At 43.0% G+C, this 17,015-nt stretch overlaps 1 protein-coding gene across 2 annotated transcripts in view; it reads right to left on the bottom strand.

Annotated features, from left to right (window-relative positions):
- The window catches only part of PTPRE (protein tyrosine phosphatase, receptor type E), a 97,856-nt gene that overhangs the window by 74,946 nt on the left and 5,895 nt on the right, over positions 1-17,015 (bottom strand). Inside the window, exon 1 of one of the 2 annotated variants that reach the window (XM_017809313.1) lies at positions 13,309-13,432. The exons of the other annotated variant lie outside the window; for it this stretch is intronic. The gene's annotated coding sequence lies outside the window, so the exon portion shown is untranslated. Of the gene's footprint in view, positions 1-13,308; positions 13,433-17,015 lie in introns of those variants that run through there. 2 annotated transcript variants of the gene reach the window in all.

The following is a 17,015-nucleotide window of genomic DNA, read 5'->3' as shown; positions in this document are numbered from 1 at the left end:
ACCAAAACTGGCTTATTTTTCAAAAATCAAACCAGAGTAGAACTGTGCGTCTGCCTTCATATATGTAGAGCTGTGATTAGGCATATATATATATATATGTATATAAAGTGTCATTGCTACCACATAAACCTATAGTTATATAACTCATTTTCTTTACAAACTGTTCCTGGTGTTGCACATCCTGGTTTAATGGGATAGGAACAGCACAATTTTGGATAAAAATACTACTGCAGTGGCTCAAGGAGATGAACTCTGTCCCAAGGAAAGGTGGTAGTGAGTGACCAGTATGGAAACCTGGTATTTTTTGATCAGGTTCACTCCTTAATTTCCTTAAAATCATCAACAATGGACTATAATGATGCTTCTACTTCACTAAGTCAACAAATCAGATTTATATTACAGAAAAACAATCTTTTCCACATTTAAGCTGAGCTCTCCCTCTGCCCTACTGTCTTTAGAAGCATTGATAATTTAAACATTACATAAATATAAAATTTTACCTTCCTCTTAATCAACAGACTTGTTTTTTATTTCCTACATTGCACCACTAAGAGCAGGGCTAAAAGCAGAAGCATAACAGTGCACCTACTTCACGAGAATTAATTTCAAATATACTTCAGGGAACGACTGCAACCACAGGATGTTTTAATACAGTGAATTCCCAGAAAACACACAAACACCTGCTGTGACAAGCCCCACTATTCTGTCAATACAGACTCTGAACAGAAGAGTCAAACATTTGCTTAGACTAATCACAATTATTAAAAATAATGAAAAAATGAAGCAGATTGATGATAAAAATTGTCAGCGTTTTAGAATATACCCGAGTATATTCTCTATATACCAGAGTGCAGTTGGAGTTGCACACAGATGTGAATTCCCTTCCTAAGTCATTCCAAGGACTTATTTTTTGCCTTTTTTTTTCCCTAATTCACAATTAACAGTAGCAAGTCACTTAATTTCATGTCCAGCTTCCTGGAGAGGGTTTCAGATGGACAAAAATGCTCAGTGAGACACAATAACTGAGACTGAGAAGGACCTTTGGCATCATCCTGCCCAACCTCCCGCTGAGCCCCAGGTTGATGGGATATGTATTGGGGGGGAATCAAGGAGAGGATGCTACAGCCCCCTGGGCTCCTGCATACCACCCCCACAGGGAATTTTCTTCTCCCCATAGAACAGGTTGCAATTTCTCCTCATATAACCAGTTTGTGCCTCCTGTCCTTGTGCTCTGCACCTCAGGGTAGAGCTTGGCTCAGTCTTCTCCATGACCTTCCTCCCCACCCCACAACTCTTCTCTTCCAGACTCTTAATTCACATCCTCACACCCTTGAATTTGGCTCTTCCAGCACGGGGAAGCTTTTGGATGTCCCTGTGCACAGCATCCCTGCCCTCCACACAAGGGCCATCTGCCAAGCTGCTGAGTGTGCACTTCATCCCATCTCCAGGTCACCGGCAGAGTTCCACAGGAATACCTGGCTGAACAGCATCCTGTGGAAAATGATGTGCAAAGACCTTCACTCTCACGTTTGTACAGATCAAACAAGGAACAGCTGCTGGGCAGATCTGACTCCAGAGCTTGCTCCCTGCTGGAGCTCATTTATTTAATTTTCATCCCACGTGTCGCCAGTGATAGGACAATGATATCACACAAAAGTCCTCAATGATCTCCTGGAAGGTCAAGAACCTGCAGAACATGCCAAGTTTCAATATCTACCTCAAACAAGCTTCCACAGATGTGAACTTATTCGGTAATCATCTGCATCACAAAATAAATAATTTTTTGAAGGGCCAGGGCCAACATAAACAGGAAGAAAACACTGTGTTCAGAGGTCAGGCTTTGCATGTTTTTGATGTACTAGGGATGTTTGTTAGGACGTTGTAGATGCACACAGAATACAAAAACAGGGCTACATTAACTAAATCCAACTCTTGTACTGAATCTTAAAAAGAAAGCCAACAGAAATTGCTTCTTGATGAATATAAAATGCTTTAAGACCTGCAGTTATTCCAGCAGACTGCAATTGCTGATGTTTTGACTGTTTGCCTCAAGCACACGATCTCGCAAATGCCACGCACCTCCTTGAGCAGGAACACAAACAGCTCAGCTCAGCTCCTCACTGACAGGAGTGCAACTGCATTTATCCCAAATATTCTGGTCACTCACCCTGCATTCATGGTTGCATTAAAATTCCACAACCTCCCCTCAAAAAGCCCCAAAACCATAAATCCTTGAATCCAGTTTACATGTGTCACCCCCCCCAGAAGGTTTCTTTTAAGCACCTTTTTCTGCCTGAAATTAATTAATTTTATCTACTGAAAAGGCTGAAAATCCAGAAAGAAACATGCCAACTGATTGTAAAACTGATCATAGGAAAGCTGAGGTTGGCAAAGAGCTCTGGAGACCACTTGGGCCAATCCTCTGTGGAAAGCTGGGCCTTAGATTAGGTTTTCCAGGAACTGCCAAGTGAAGTCATCAGTGTTTCATAAATTTATTTGAGAACGCTAATTATGAAAATGGCTTTTGCTCTGTGCTCATTAAGGAACTTCCTCTCACGCACGAACGAGATGACAACAATGCTGAGGCACTCACTGCACATCCAGCTTTAAATAAACCCACAGATAAACTCCAGATTATAACAGAGAGGTGAGGCTGCACCAGACCTGACCTGGCCAACACCCTCAGCAGTCACATGGGTTATCCTAGGAATCTCCTCTCCATCTACCTTCCCCTTGCCTTCAAAATACAACAGAGCAGTGAACACTGTTTTGGGGGAAGCCCATGAGGCTGTTCATCAAGTCTATATAATTTACGGGCATCTCTGCAGCCTTTAGTCCTGAAGGAGCACATCAGGACAACAGGATACGACTCCTCAACTGGATTTCCAACATGATGGCACTTCTGATGCTGTTTGTCCTCCCACGGGCAGCGACACACAAATGCCATTTCCCTGGAGATCCTAATTCCCACCAATGCCACAGGGTGGTAGCACTACTAAAGAGATGGAGAGCAGTGAGGTCTCACACAGGGTTTGGGGTCACGCTCAGCTGCAGGTTGTGGTGTCTGATGTTACTCTGGGAAGCCCCTTTCACCCAACCTCCCCAGAGCCAAAACAAGACGACACCACCCTCATTTCAAGGAGAACAACAATTTGTTCTGGAGCTCTGCATCACTCCTTTCAGTCATTTTTCCAACATCTGTGCCTGGATGAAACAATGGAACACAGTAGATGCAATACAGATGGCTGGAAATTCATTGCAAATGCCCAACTGTTGTGGGTTTTCACCACAAATGCATCAACTGGCTCTTAATCGAGCTGGGTGTGGATGGCTGACGCCAAGTCCATCGTCTCAAAGGGCTACAACTCCACAAAAAATCACCCTGCGGCAGCTTGTTCCTTGGTCTCAGACGAACACAACCCCCCAGTTATTATTTACAGAGCAGCAGAACACAGTGGTTCCATAAGATGGTTATAAACATCTTTATCCTTCAGTCAAACCCTCACTCAAGGTAAGAGTCCACTAGAAACAGGGGGGAAAAAGAAATTAAAGGCCTGTTCAGCTTTACATTGTAAGTGCCACTTGTACTTTAAATATACAGTTTTCCTATGGCCTAAGGCGTTTCCACAAAACAGAAATCCATGGATTCTCGGGCCAAAGCTTGCAAGCAACTCCTCATTGGAAACCAGCCACTTCAGGTCTGAAAAAAGACTCCACCACCAGGAATCTAATTCAGGAGAGGACACAGCAGGGAGGAGGAGGAGGAATACCTGCCTTTAGGAAACAATGTGTCTCAAAAATGTTGCCCCAAACATGAGCCTTCAAGTGTCCAGTCATCTTTATTGATCAGTTATAGCAGAAAACAACACTGAGAGTTTATGGTTTTGACTTAAGAGCATGAGATGGGGAAGGGGTTTGGCAAACAAGGGTGGAAGAAAATCAAACAAATAAACCCACAAGCCTCAAACCTGAAACGCTCAAGTTTTGCCTTATCACAGGAAGTGTTCAAGGACAGGTTGGATGGGGCTTGGAGCAACCTGGTCTAGTGGAAGGTGTCCCTGCCCATGGCAGGGGGTGGGACTGGGTGGGCTTTAAGGGCCCTCTCAACCCAAACCATTCTGTGATCTATGATTAGGGAGTGAAATCATTCAAGTCAAAGTTGTCTGTTCACTGGGATCACTCAGTTCTTGCTACTCAACCAGTTTCCACCAGCACCACCTCTACCCTACCTGGACAGGGACATGAGTGCCAACAGGCTACAGGACTGTAGCTGCTGCAGAAAATTAAATCGTGGGGTTTATTTAATTGTTCATCAGATATCTATGGAAAGATTACAATGTTTCAAAAGTTAGCCCCAAAAATGCCTCAAAAATCCCATCCTCAGTCAAACTGCTGAGCGCAGCCCTCTGCCCTCCTCCTAGACCCTGGGTGAGCTCTGTGAACTCCTCATGAATAACTCCCCCGTAGGAGCAAACACTGCTGCATTCATTCAGGAAACAAAACCAGTATTATGAGAAAATCTGCTGCTCACAATTCTGGTGTAACATCCCCAAACAACAGTGCAATGTCAAAAATGGCATTCTGCTTCCCCGAACTCGAACACTGAGATTTCTGACACTCTGTAAGCAAGCAAAAAAGCTTAAGGTTTTCTCCTCTGACACATTTTTTCCATTTTATTTATTATTAAATAAACACGTCTATATTGTTTTTAAGGACTTTGTTCTGGTTTTCCCTCTTCATGACCAGATATTAAAACCTCATGGAGCAGTTCCTGAATTTGCACAACTGCCGGCGTCGTGCGAAAGCACACGGAGAATTTCTGCCTCCAGCAGATTGTGGGGCTTCACAAAATGTGCCTTCCTGAATTCAGAGCTGTCTAAACTCACAGAATCATGGAATTGTTTAGGTTGGAAAAGCCCTCTGAGCCCATTGAGTCCAACCACTCCCCCAGCACAGCCAAGGCCACCGCTAACCCATGTCCCCAAGTGCCACATCCACACGGCTTTTAAATCCCTCCAGGGATGGGGACTCCACCACTGCCTGGGCTGGACAGCCCTTTCCATCATGAAATTTTCCCTAATATTCAAATTAAACCTCCCCTAGCACAACCTGAGGCCGCCTCCTCATGTCCTATGGCTTGTTCCTTGGCAGGAGAGACCAACCTCCACCTCACAAGAGCATGACAAGAAATCTCAGCATCTGTTCTACTCAACAGCAACTTTTCCAGTCTCTGGAAAAATTCAGCATTTGCGTATCCTTGCTCCTGCCACCTTCCTGCTCTCTCAGCAATGTCTCTGCCACCGTCACCTCACCTAGCACATCAAATTTATCCCTGAAACTACATTATCCAGACTCCTTGAACTCCTTCAGGTTTCTGTGCTGATCATCAGGGTTAATTCCACAGCAAGTAACGAAAAAGAAAGAAACCATCACACAAGTCACTGAGTTTTTACCACTTGATGACCCTATTTCTTCAGTTCTTTAGTAGTTATTGAGTGTAGAGTAGTTCCAGAGTACACAAGGAAAATGTAGCACAGTAAAGTCATCTTCAGGAAAGGGTTTTTTTTCACTTCCAAACACTTACACTGTATATTAAGATCAGCTATTTAAAAGAAAATTAACATAACCTAACTATAGTTACAAGCTATGCAACGGTTTCCATTTTAATCTATCATTTTCTTTTGGAATTTTCTGCAATAGGTGCATTTCCTTAAAAAAAAAACAAAAAGAAAAGAAAAGAAAAGGAAAGAGAAAGGTATCTACGTGACCTTTTTTCCCCTCCAGTTGCATGAGGTTGCACAAATAAATCCTTGGCTATTTAAATATAGTATCCAGATAAGCTATTTATGGAAGGTCAATGTTTACACTTTGGACTCCAGTCTCATTGAGATCAAACATGTACAACTCCAGTGCTTTCAAACTCCCTCTGTAACGGGGAACTGAGGCTGTAAAAGTACCAAGAGAAAAAAGGAGGGTTAAGACTCTTTTTCATCCTTCACTTCTACGTGAAGCCTCAGCAGCACGTGAATATGGATTTTGCATTTCATACACAGCACCACAAGTTTGTGAGGTGCCTTGGGACCCTTGAAAAAGGCCTAGAATAAATGAAAATCATTTTAATTAAAAGCAAATTAAAGGATTTCTAATCCAGGCAGCAGCAGCAAATCCGCAGAGAGTTTTTAGAATACGGATCCTTGAAGTTCCAGTGCTTATAACCCTCCCTAATTCCAGCTTCCTTCCCTCACTTCCCCCCAAAGGAGGCTCTGGAGCTGCACGAGATCAGGTTTATTATGAAAATTCTACTCTAGTTTCTAAAAAAAGATTTTGCTCCAGTTTGAGCGGCCTGAAGCACTCACACCCACACGGAGCAAATAACAATAAAGAAATGAGAAAGGGAACGTTTTTTTCCTCACTGCAGGGGAAACAAAAAGAGATAAGATTCTGTTTTATGCTTTTAAAAATTTCATTTCAACACGGATTAAAAAAGTTGGAGTTCTCCTCCTTGGCAGGAGGCTTTTAAAATACAGCTCAAAAAATAAACTAAGGAACCACATAATAAAATGTTATCACAGAAATGGCCCCAGATTAGAAAAGTCACAATGTGTAGGAGTAAAATAGACATTATTAATGCAGTAAATTAGTAGTTTATAATAAAATAATTATAGAAATATTTAAAAATGTAATAAAAAAGTAGTATTTGACTGTTGTTCTTACAGCAGGATGACATTAGTGGTGAGGTCTCACTGGGTGCCCTCTGCCTGTCCCCATTTGACCATTCATTCTCCAATAACTAAGAATGAATTTACAAATCCTCCTAAAAATAAACAGGAATCTAAACCCAGGAATAGTGTTTATTTCTGTCTCAAAGGTATTTTAACATGTAGTTATCTCATTAAATAACTGAATTCCTCCACGAAGAAAAAGTTACAAAAATCTCAACCTTGAGGGGAAAAAAAAATCGAAACAACTGAACAAGAGGAACAAAAAAAAAAAAAAAAAATGGGCAAAGTGCCTGGAGAAAAGCTGCTTTGATTTTGACACATGGGAATAAATGGAAAAAAAATATTCAGCTACCCCTTCTTTTAATCAAAACATCTTCCATCTCGTGTGCAAATCTCAGCAGCTGAGAAAGCATCCTACTCAATCTCCCCAAAGTGGTGTCAGCATGTTTTATGTAAATACTGGTTAACAAGGGAAGTGTGTTTGCAGCAAACATTTTTGGGTTCTGCTTTAGAAGCTCTGGATCTACCTTTGGTGCCAGAGGAGAAACTGGAATTCTGAAGGAGATGTACACAGAGGATATAGGATTATTTTCCTTCAACAGCCAAGATGAGTTTCTCATCAAAGAGCTTTAAGTAGGTATTTAAGAAATTAAGAGGAGCAAAACTTGATGACTCAGCTCTGCATCAATCTGGGGCGTTAAATGTCTCGAAAACAACTTTATCTGCAACGTCCAGAAATAACACTGGGGTTTGACGACATTCTGGAAGGATTACTGGGGCCTGGGGGACAACCAGAGGAGTGTCACACGAAGCACAGACATAACAAGCTCAGTGGTACAAAAGCACCCTCAAACGGGGATGTCCAGGGAAAGCAACAAATTGACCTCAGAATTTGGGGTTTGGGCAATGCCAATCCCCTCTGCCCCAGGGTAAGGCGGGCTAGGGCACCTCCTGCCACTGCCCAAGGAAGGGGCAGCTCCACCCCAGCCCTCCCTGGTGTCACAGGCACAGTTCTCTTCATATGACTCAGGAATAACTGGGTTATTATTTCTCCTGGTCCATTCCCTTACTTTTGGCTTCCTGTGGTGTCTATAAAGTCATGACCACCCATTGTAATGCAGCCACTTGAAACACCTCAGAGCCATCTAAAACACCCCACAGTCACCCCATAACCATCTAAAACACCCCATAACTACCCAAAACACCCTACAGCCACCCAAAAGCCATCTAAAACACCCCGCAGCCACTCCATAACTATCTAAAACACCCCACAGATGTCTAAAACACTCCATAGCCACCTCATCACCATCTAAAACACCCCATAGCCATCCCACAACCATCCAAAATACCCTAGATCCAACCCACAGCCATTGAAAACACCCCCTAACTATCTAAAACACCCCACGGTCCCCTGAAACACCCCACAATCACCCAATATCCATCTAAAACACCCCATAATCACCCAACATCCGTCTAAAACACTCCACAGCCCCCTAAAACAGCCCATAGCCATTTAAAACAGCCAAATCATCTAAAAGACCCCAGAACCATCTAAAACACCCCACAGCCATCCCATAACCATCTAAAACATCCAAAAGACATCTGAAGCACCCCACAGCCACCTCATAACCATCTCAAACACCCGACAGCCACTCAAAACACCCAGACATCTAAAACACCCCATAGCCACCCCACACCCACAGTGGAATCCGCTTTTCAACGTCACACTGAAAGCAAGAACAGCTCACAGCACTGGAAAAAACAAGAGTGCAGCACGTGCACGAACACAAACAGCAGAAAAACAACACCCAAGATCAAAGGCTCCTTTTTTTCCCCTTCCTCTCTTCTCCCCTCCCTCCACAGCTGAGAACCCCCTCAGCAGCTCTGCACCACATCACCACCAGCGCTGGCATAACTTGCTGTAAGCCAGGCCAAGAAATTACCTGGCTTAAAATAAATAAAGAAATGCAAAAAAAAAAAAATAAAAAATTAGGAAAGCAATTTCCAGAAGGAAACATTTCCCTGATGCGATTTACAGCCCACAAATAACGTTCTGCATCTTCAGTGAGTGGCAGCTCAGGGGCATGAATAGGTAGCTGAGAACAGGCAGAAAGCTATTAATTTTTTACTGGAAGAAGACATTTGTATAACCACAACAGCCTTCACTCAAACCAGCTAAACAACACCATGGCTAGTTCATTTATTTCAGCCTTTGTCTGCCTTCTCTGTTTAGTTTCTAACTTTTCGTGTCTAAAAATCTCCTTCCCATAATGGCTCCCTGGGGGCAAAACGGAAGATAAACAAGCCAGAAAGACCGCCTGGGATGAGTGAGGCAGCTCCTCCAGGAGCCAGGGAATGGCAGGTCCTGCAGTCATCACACCTACAGCTCCAGAAAATAACGATTTCCACAGATTTTAGAATGATTTTGCCCAGTGTGGTGGAAACAGAAGCATGAACCCCCTCCCCGTCCTGCTGCCGGGTCAGCTCCGAGGCAGTGGACACTGGGAGCACAATCTACACAGTGGGGATCACTGATAAGAGTGAACGAGTTATTTCCTCCAATTCCCTCTTCCACAGCCCATATAATGTAGCTCTACTTCAGAAACATGATAGATTGTGTTAAATATTACTTAAAGAATATATTTTTCCATCCACTGCAAAGCCTGTTCCCAGTGTGATAACACGAGGCGCTGGATGGCAATTTCTATTCTTACTTAGCTCAGAATGTTATCAGCCTGAAAGAAAGGTAACTTCCAGATAAGCACATACAATCCCTCGTTTCTGAGGCACTGAGTTTTATCACAAGGGGTTTCTCACAATCTCATACCTCAACAGCAGGAAACATTTCAGTATTGCCTTCATCTTCATCCCAGCCTAACCCTTCCTCAACTCCAACCATCCCACGATCAATCACCAAGATCAAGTAATTGTTTTGTCATCTCATGTTGCTGCAGAGATGTGACTTCCCCCCACATGACTGTCAATTTTCATTACAGATGTGTTTTGATGCCAAGTTCACCTACAGTCTTTTCTTCCTTCTCTTTAACAATAAACATGATGTGAATAAATTGTTTCTCTGCCTCGGTGCAGAAGAAACTTCCAGCCTCACATATTGAGCCATCTGGAGAGGACTCTTCCTTGGGAGAGCTGGAAACGTGCAGAAAGGAGGACAGCATCCTCCAGAGACTCACAGTGATGCCTGAAGGAGCAGAAATTGGTTCCAAGTTTGTTTTCTGTAACACTGAGGGGATAAATAAAAGTTCCTGCCCTCAGGGAGCATTTCATGTTTGCATTTATACAACATTTCCTTCATTTGAATATTTTGGATGTGTGCTACAGGGATTTGACCTTTTTACTTGAATGCTGCTGTCCCAACCCCTCTCTGTAGAAACCAGAACCGCTATTTGTCTAATGTGGGAGATGGAAACTCCAGCTTGTATCAGTTTTTGCTTATTTCAGCTATTCTTCTATACAAATATCCCAAAAGAAATGGTGAACTTCATTCCTCCTTGAGTCATTATTACTGCTGGCTCCAGGAGCACGTCAGATGTTCATGTTCAAAGGACTGGATAAACAACCAGAAATCCAGATGCAAAACAAAAACTACCAGTGGGAGGGTGAAATGAAAATAGATCAATCTCCTTACAAAAACACAAGATTTCATGTGGACTCTATTTTGCAAATTATGATGACGAAGGAGTTCTACAATTCCAAGATGAAACCCATAATGGATACTGATATATTTTCTGAGATCTCCCAGAGTTGCTCAGGGCTGAGGATGACAACTAATACAGTGAATCCTGTCACCTCCAGAGTGTCATACCTTCCAGTGCATTAAACACATTTTTACACAGTGAAGTCCACAAATGACAGGGTTTTGAAGTCAAAAGACAGATTTGACTCTCCGTGGACTCTTCAGCTGCCCCAGTCACTTCCACTCCTTAAATACTGGTGAGTTTTGCCCAGCTTTTGGCACAGACTGCCTCTTTTTCCATGAAGAAAACACTCTCTGTGACTTGGTTGTCTTCAAAAGGCTCAAATTACAGAGTCTGTCTTTCAGATGAACTTTTCTCTCAAAAACTGGTGGTCGGATGAGCCTCCACAGATGGATTCAGCTATAAACGCTACAGAGCTGGAAATCAACTGGCTTAGAAAGGCCTTTGCTGCTTGTGGGCATCCACAGCTTCTCTGGACAACCTGTGCCAGGGCCTCACCACCCTCACAGCCAACAGTTCCTTCCCCATATCCCATCTCACCCTGCCCTCTGGCAGTGGGAAGCCATTCCCCCTTGTCCTGTCCCTCCAGGCCCTTGTCCAAAGTCCCTCTCCAGCTCTCATGTAGCCCCTTTAGGCACTGGAAGGGGCTCTAAGGTCTCCCTGAAGCCTTTTCTTTTCCAGGCTGAACACCCCCAGCTCTGCCAGCCTGGCTCCAGAGCAGAGGGGCACCAGCCCTTGGAGCATCTCCATGGTCTCCTCTGGACTCACTCCTGCAGCTCCACATCCTTATATATAACCAGTATTTTCACAATAGCATGAATTATTCCTCAATACCAGTAAATATTTTATTCCAAGATTAGCAGAAGTGTTGCTCAAACGAAGTCTGCACAGACTCAGTTGGCTCCTGGCTGGTCCTCGTGGGCTACGGGCAACTGAGGTCAACTCAGCAAGAAGAGGCAACAAATCTGTTCCATTTGTTGTGCAGAAACATCGTGAAAGGAAAATGAAAACCGGCAGAATTTTTCTTTTAAACGCTACCAGTAAAAACGTTATTGAAGACATCAGTGACGGGAAGGTCTCCCCAAAGGGATGAGCCGAAATGAGGCGTAACATCGCCCAGACACGGCCCACCCACACACAATAACCACTGCTCGGCATTCTCAGCAAGACAGTTGTTCCTTCTCTTGTAAAAACAACCTTGGAAAATGCCCCAAATCTGCTAAATTAAACCCAGGTAGCAGCAAACTGCACTGATTTGCTCCAGTGCTGTTCAAGTGCTTTCCTTCCGGCAGGAGCGAGGGATCCCTGCCTGCTCCAGGGCATCCAGGTAACATGAAACTACATTTGAAAATCCAATTTTGACAGGCAGCTACAGAATAATACTTGCTAATATTATTTGAGGGTAAAAGGAGAAATAGTTTGGGTTTATATCTCTGGATCACAAGGCCATGAGATAATTTTAGTCCCCTCTAGGATCCAGGTTCCTCGTTCATTCAGATCCAAGTAGAAGATCTGAAACCGATTTTAAATCTGATCCTATCTGGCCAAAAGCTCATGGGCAGACACTCCAGACAACCTCAGACAACAACAGCAGAGACATTTCCAAAACAAGGAAAGCTAGCTGCCCACTCGGAATTTTCTTCTACTGCTCAGGATATCAGGTCGGATATATTAAAAGCTATTTCAAAATCAAATGCACTGGTAGAGTCCCAGAGGCCCAACAACAATATCCTTTCCCCATTGTCCCGAGTTTGTTTGCTTGGAAACAAAACCCACAAATGATTTTAGCATTCCAGACGTTTATAAACAGGCCATGCCTTGTTTGTCTGTTCTTCCTACGGGAAGACTCATCAGCATAAATGTATTTTATACATGTTTGCATGAATTGGAGAAGAGAATTAAATAAAATTAATAGGTGACAAACAATTCAGAAGCAACTTGGGCTGCAGGGATTTGCTACAGAGATCTCTCATATTTGGGAGATATGAGCAACATCAACTGTCACAAACATGAATCTTGCTCCATTATTTAAGTTTGGTCATGATTAAAATAAATTTTAAAAAACCCCAACCCAAACTAAAGAAACACAACACCACTGCAATCTCAACAACTCCCAAAATAATTTTACTACAATAATTCCCAACTGCCACTACTTACTATCCCAGAACAACTGGAATTTGATTCTGTATTTACTTCAGTCTGAAGCTATTTTAAGTACCCACTATTTCCCAAATTCCTATTACCAAACATCCCATGTTGCAATTAAACAAGAGTTACAGTTTGTAAAGACTGATCAAAGAACAGGGACATGATGCAATTGTTTATATGTTTCCAGGGAGATATAAAAAGCTACAAAACACCTGGTGGTTTTAAGAGGTTCCCATGCGAGTTCTTAAACACAGAGTTCCAAATTCCCCAAATGTCTCTGTGCTTTCTGAGTGTTGTTTCTTTCTGGCCCTGAAAATTAACAGAATCTCTTTAATACCTTGGAAAATACATTAGCTACTGTTCAACTGCTCCAAATCCCTAAGTGGCAAATTCTGACATGCCACCAATTCCCAGCAAATACACTACTACTACTGGTATTTATGTGCTGTATCACTGTAATTATTGATTTGAGATGCTGAAAGCAGCTTAAAAAGTTCCTCTTCTACCTGAGAACACAACATTTTGCTTCATTTATATTCCACAGATACAATTTCTCAACACATATAGAATTAATACAGTATTTTTAAAATAAAATTATAATAAAAAGGTCGATCTTTAAGAAAAGCATTATGCCCTTCTGACCTAATGAGATTAGGAGAAAAATAAAGCTCACACACATAAAACACAACCACAAGCCCCAGATGCTCAGAAGTTTCTATCACCTGCCTTTGGCTGAGGGAAGAGGGACTTCCCTATGCTCCTGCCTTGCCGTTGATGGGATGAAACAAATCAGTGCTGAACACACTCATTTTTCCCCTTGAGCTTTGTTGCTTCTGTCCCTGAGGAAAATTCTGGTTTCTGTGCAGGGATAAAGGTTGCTGTGAGCCCTTGAACCAGCCCCCATGAATAGCCCCAGTGTTCAGCTCCAGAACCCAGCACGTTGGCCAACACAATGGGGGCTTGTGGTTCCTCAAGGCTGGGCCTACCAGACATCAACAGATGGCCTTGTGTCACCTCCAGGGGAAAACACTCCATAGAAATACAATATTTTCTGTAAAAATTCAGCTTTTTTGTTTCATTCCTGCATGTTGAAGCAACTTTCAATAACTGCCATCAAAGCCGTGGCGTGTCTCGAAACAAAAGGCAGTCGGGAAATCAGGATACCCGAGTGAAAGGTACAGCACAACTATATCTAAGTCATTAAAAAATGAGGGCAGATCCTGCTCTAAAAATCACTTTTCTGACAAAGTCTTTTATGCACAGAAGGATACACGTGCAAGGTGTTCTCTGGATACAGGTTCTCATTATGCAAAGCAGAAATTATGCAAAGCCCATCACCCTCAGCAGCTGCAACTTCTGCTCTGTACCAGGTTACCCTGGGAAGGTGATGAGCAGAGACAGGACCCTGCAAACCCACTCCCACTTTTCAAACCCTGCCCTTAGGTGGGATTTTTATCACCTTGCCCATCTGCCACTCAACCTGGGCATCACCACAGCCCTCACTTGAATTCAGGGTTCTCTTCATCCTGCCTTTCCCCAACAGCTCTGTTCCCCACCACAAGTCCTTTCCACCCCTGGGAATTAAAGAACAGGTTGAATTTTCACTTCTAATCAAATCTTAAAATCCCACCTTGCTTTAGCTTTATTCCCATTCAAACCATCCATGTACTTTGTCTATAAGGTGACTGCTGTTATTTCCATACTAGAAATAGCACAGTAAAAACATTTCATCTCTTTTGTCTTGTTCTGTTGGCTATGATGAGTTTCTTTTGGTGGGAAGAATCAATCTCTATATATGTATAGGCACAAATAGATGTATAAAATATATACATTACCTAACACTGGAACTCAAGCAGTTTATTGCCCTATCTCCCTTCCCTCAGAGAGAGTGACAAGACAGGACAAGTGACAAGAAGGACTCTCAGTTTAGAGCACAAGGCCACAGGTTGTCCAAATTATCCCTACAATAAGGACAGAGCTTAAGTAAACCAACCTCCTAGTTTCAATGTACAGTGCTGGAGATCTCACAGACCCAAGTTTACAAACTGGGAAATACATGTAATATTCAAATAGCAATGTATCTAGGTTCCTAGAAGCTTTTATCATGTGACAGTCACAAATAATTTGCTTTTGAAAAACATAAGAATACACTACATTAATCTTGGAAAAAACACAGCACTGAACAGGACATTGAGGTTGATGTGAACAGCACTGTGTCTCCTACATGGATACAACCTTTCGAAAATTTACTCAACCATCAAGTTTCCATTCTGATCGTGGCAAAAGCAGTTGTGTTAAATGCACTCAGTGTGAATGCACGTTTCTTATCTACATAAATCCAGCATTCTGTGTGTGTGCAAACACCAAGTGACCACGCAGAGGCAGCCCCAGGGCTGAGCCTGCTCTGCCAGAAAGGGCACGGCCTCCTCCCACCCCAGCTGGGCCTGGGCCCAAACACAGGAAAATAATGCAAGGTCACACCCACACACTGTGTAACAGCACTACTGTGAGGGGCTACAGAGCTTTTTATTCTCCTTGTTAAGAGGATAATCCAATACTGGGAGCAAGACAGAATACCCCAGCGCCAATTTTAACTCTGATGCTCCATGTGCAACACAGCACCTCTTCCCCACTGACCTTAGAATCACAGAATAATTCAGCCTAAAAAAGACCTCTAAGATCATTGAATCCAATGCCTACACTTCAACTTGTCCATCTTTAATAGAGTGTGTGACCCCAGGCATGGAAGTACTATCAAAAGGACGTATTCTTTGCAAGACAAGTCTTTTAGCTTTCTGTGGTCCTTCTAAAAGGTTTTTAAAAGACAATACAGACATTTTCCATGAATCTGCTTTTTAAAAGGCATGTCTTCAAACCAGTCCTTCCACAAAGTCTACTACCAGATATCTGTCAACACATCAGCAGGTCTGCTGTCCTGACCTTCAAACATCAGCCTCTATTTCCTGGCCATCACAAAACACACCCACAGAGAGCAGTACATGAGGAGATGGCATTTTCTGTAACAGAGCCCAGACACTTGAAAACCTCTTGAACCACATCAGGCCCTTACTTTGTGTTTGCTACAAAGAGGGTGTTCCTGTTACCAGCCACGTGATGGTTATTACAGGGATGAGGATGAGAACTCAGACACTCACTTCCAGGAGAGCAAAGGTAACTTGGGGAAGTGACTATCACACATCTCAGTCACTGACAGCTGTTATTTGACAAGCAGCTTAATAAAAATCTAACCTGGTGGATCAATCAGTGATAAGAAGATTAATTACTTGGGTGCAACAAGGGGTGAGAGAAGGAGGACGGAGTAAGGGCAGGACAGGCACACACCAACACATGGAGAAATAAATATGTTAAAGGAATCAACAGAAATCCATCAACTTTGCAACACGTCTCTGCATAATAATATGGTCAGTTAAGATGGTAAAAGTTGCCCAAAGCACTGCTGGATGGACATGGGGCTGTGCCACAGTACAAGACAACGCCATGGTTTATACTCAGCTTTAGGAGACCAGGCAAGTCAGTGGAAGTCACTGAATTTAAGAGTTACAAATATATGTAAATTCGGGAAAAAGTAAAAATTTTTTAAAAAGCATATCCCGCACCTCAGAAAACCAATAGACAGCTGTGAATGCATTTCTAGCTGAAAAAATTGACCAAACATTGCGTTCCCCCTTTCCCTGGCCCCCAGACAGCTGGGCACAGTCCTGCAAACAGCATCCATCGGGACAGTTCCTTCCTTTCCCACGCTCCGGAGTTGGTTCCGATTACAACTCCCAGTGGTGGCAGAGTCCCGCTTTTGGGATGAGGTGCCCTGGGGAAAAGAGCTCAGGGGGGGTCTGTCCATCTTTAAATCTGATTTCAGTAACAGTAAACAGAGCAAAACTGTCCTTAAAGAACACGTTCGGCACCAACATCCTGCAGAGTATTCATTAGTGAGAACAGGGGCTTTCAGAACTGTTTACAGAGAAAGTTTTGAGGGTTCAGCGATTTTTCAAGGAAATTATTCAGGTTTCTTCCTTGGAAGATCCTGATAAATTAGGCCATATTTCAAGGGATAATAGTTTGATGTAGTACAGCAATTCTCAAGCTCTTTCAGTACACATTACAACTCAAGTTACACACACACACAACTTCTAAATAACTTCTGCAGTTCACTAGTCAAAGATTTTAAAAAAAGAAAACGTGAAGAATCTGACTGCCAAGATCATTGTGTATCCCAGGTCAAGCCATGCTGTGCTCAGGTGAAACTTAGAGGGACTTACAGTGGGATAGAAATCACAGAATCATTTAGGCTGGAAGAGCCCTCTAAGATCAAGTTCAACCACTCCCCAGCACTGCCAAGCCCATCACTAACCCATGTCCCCAGGGGCCACTCCACAGGTTGTTTGAACACTTCCAGGGATGGTGGTACTGA

Source organism: Lepidothrix coronata, unplaced genomic scaffold, assembly GCF_001604755.1.
Source record: "Lepidothrix coronata isolate B3197 unplaced genomic scaffold, Lepidothrix_coronata-1.0 Scaffold25, whole genome shotgun sequence".
Lineage (NCBI taxonomy): Eukaryota > Metazoa > Chordata > Aves > Passeriformes > Pipridae > Lepidothrix > Lepidothrix coronata.
Note: the sequence above shows the minus strand (reverse complement) of the source record. Positions and strands in the feature narration are given on the sequence as shown.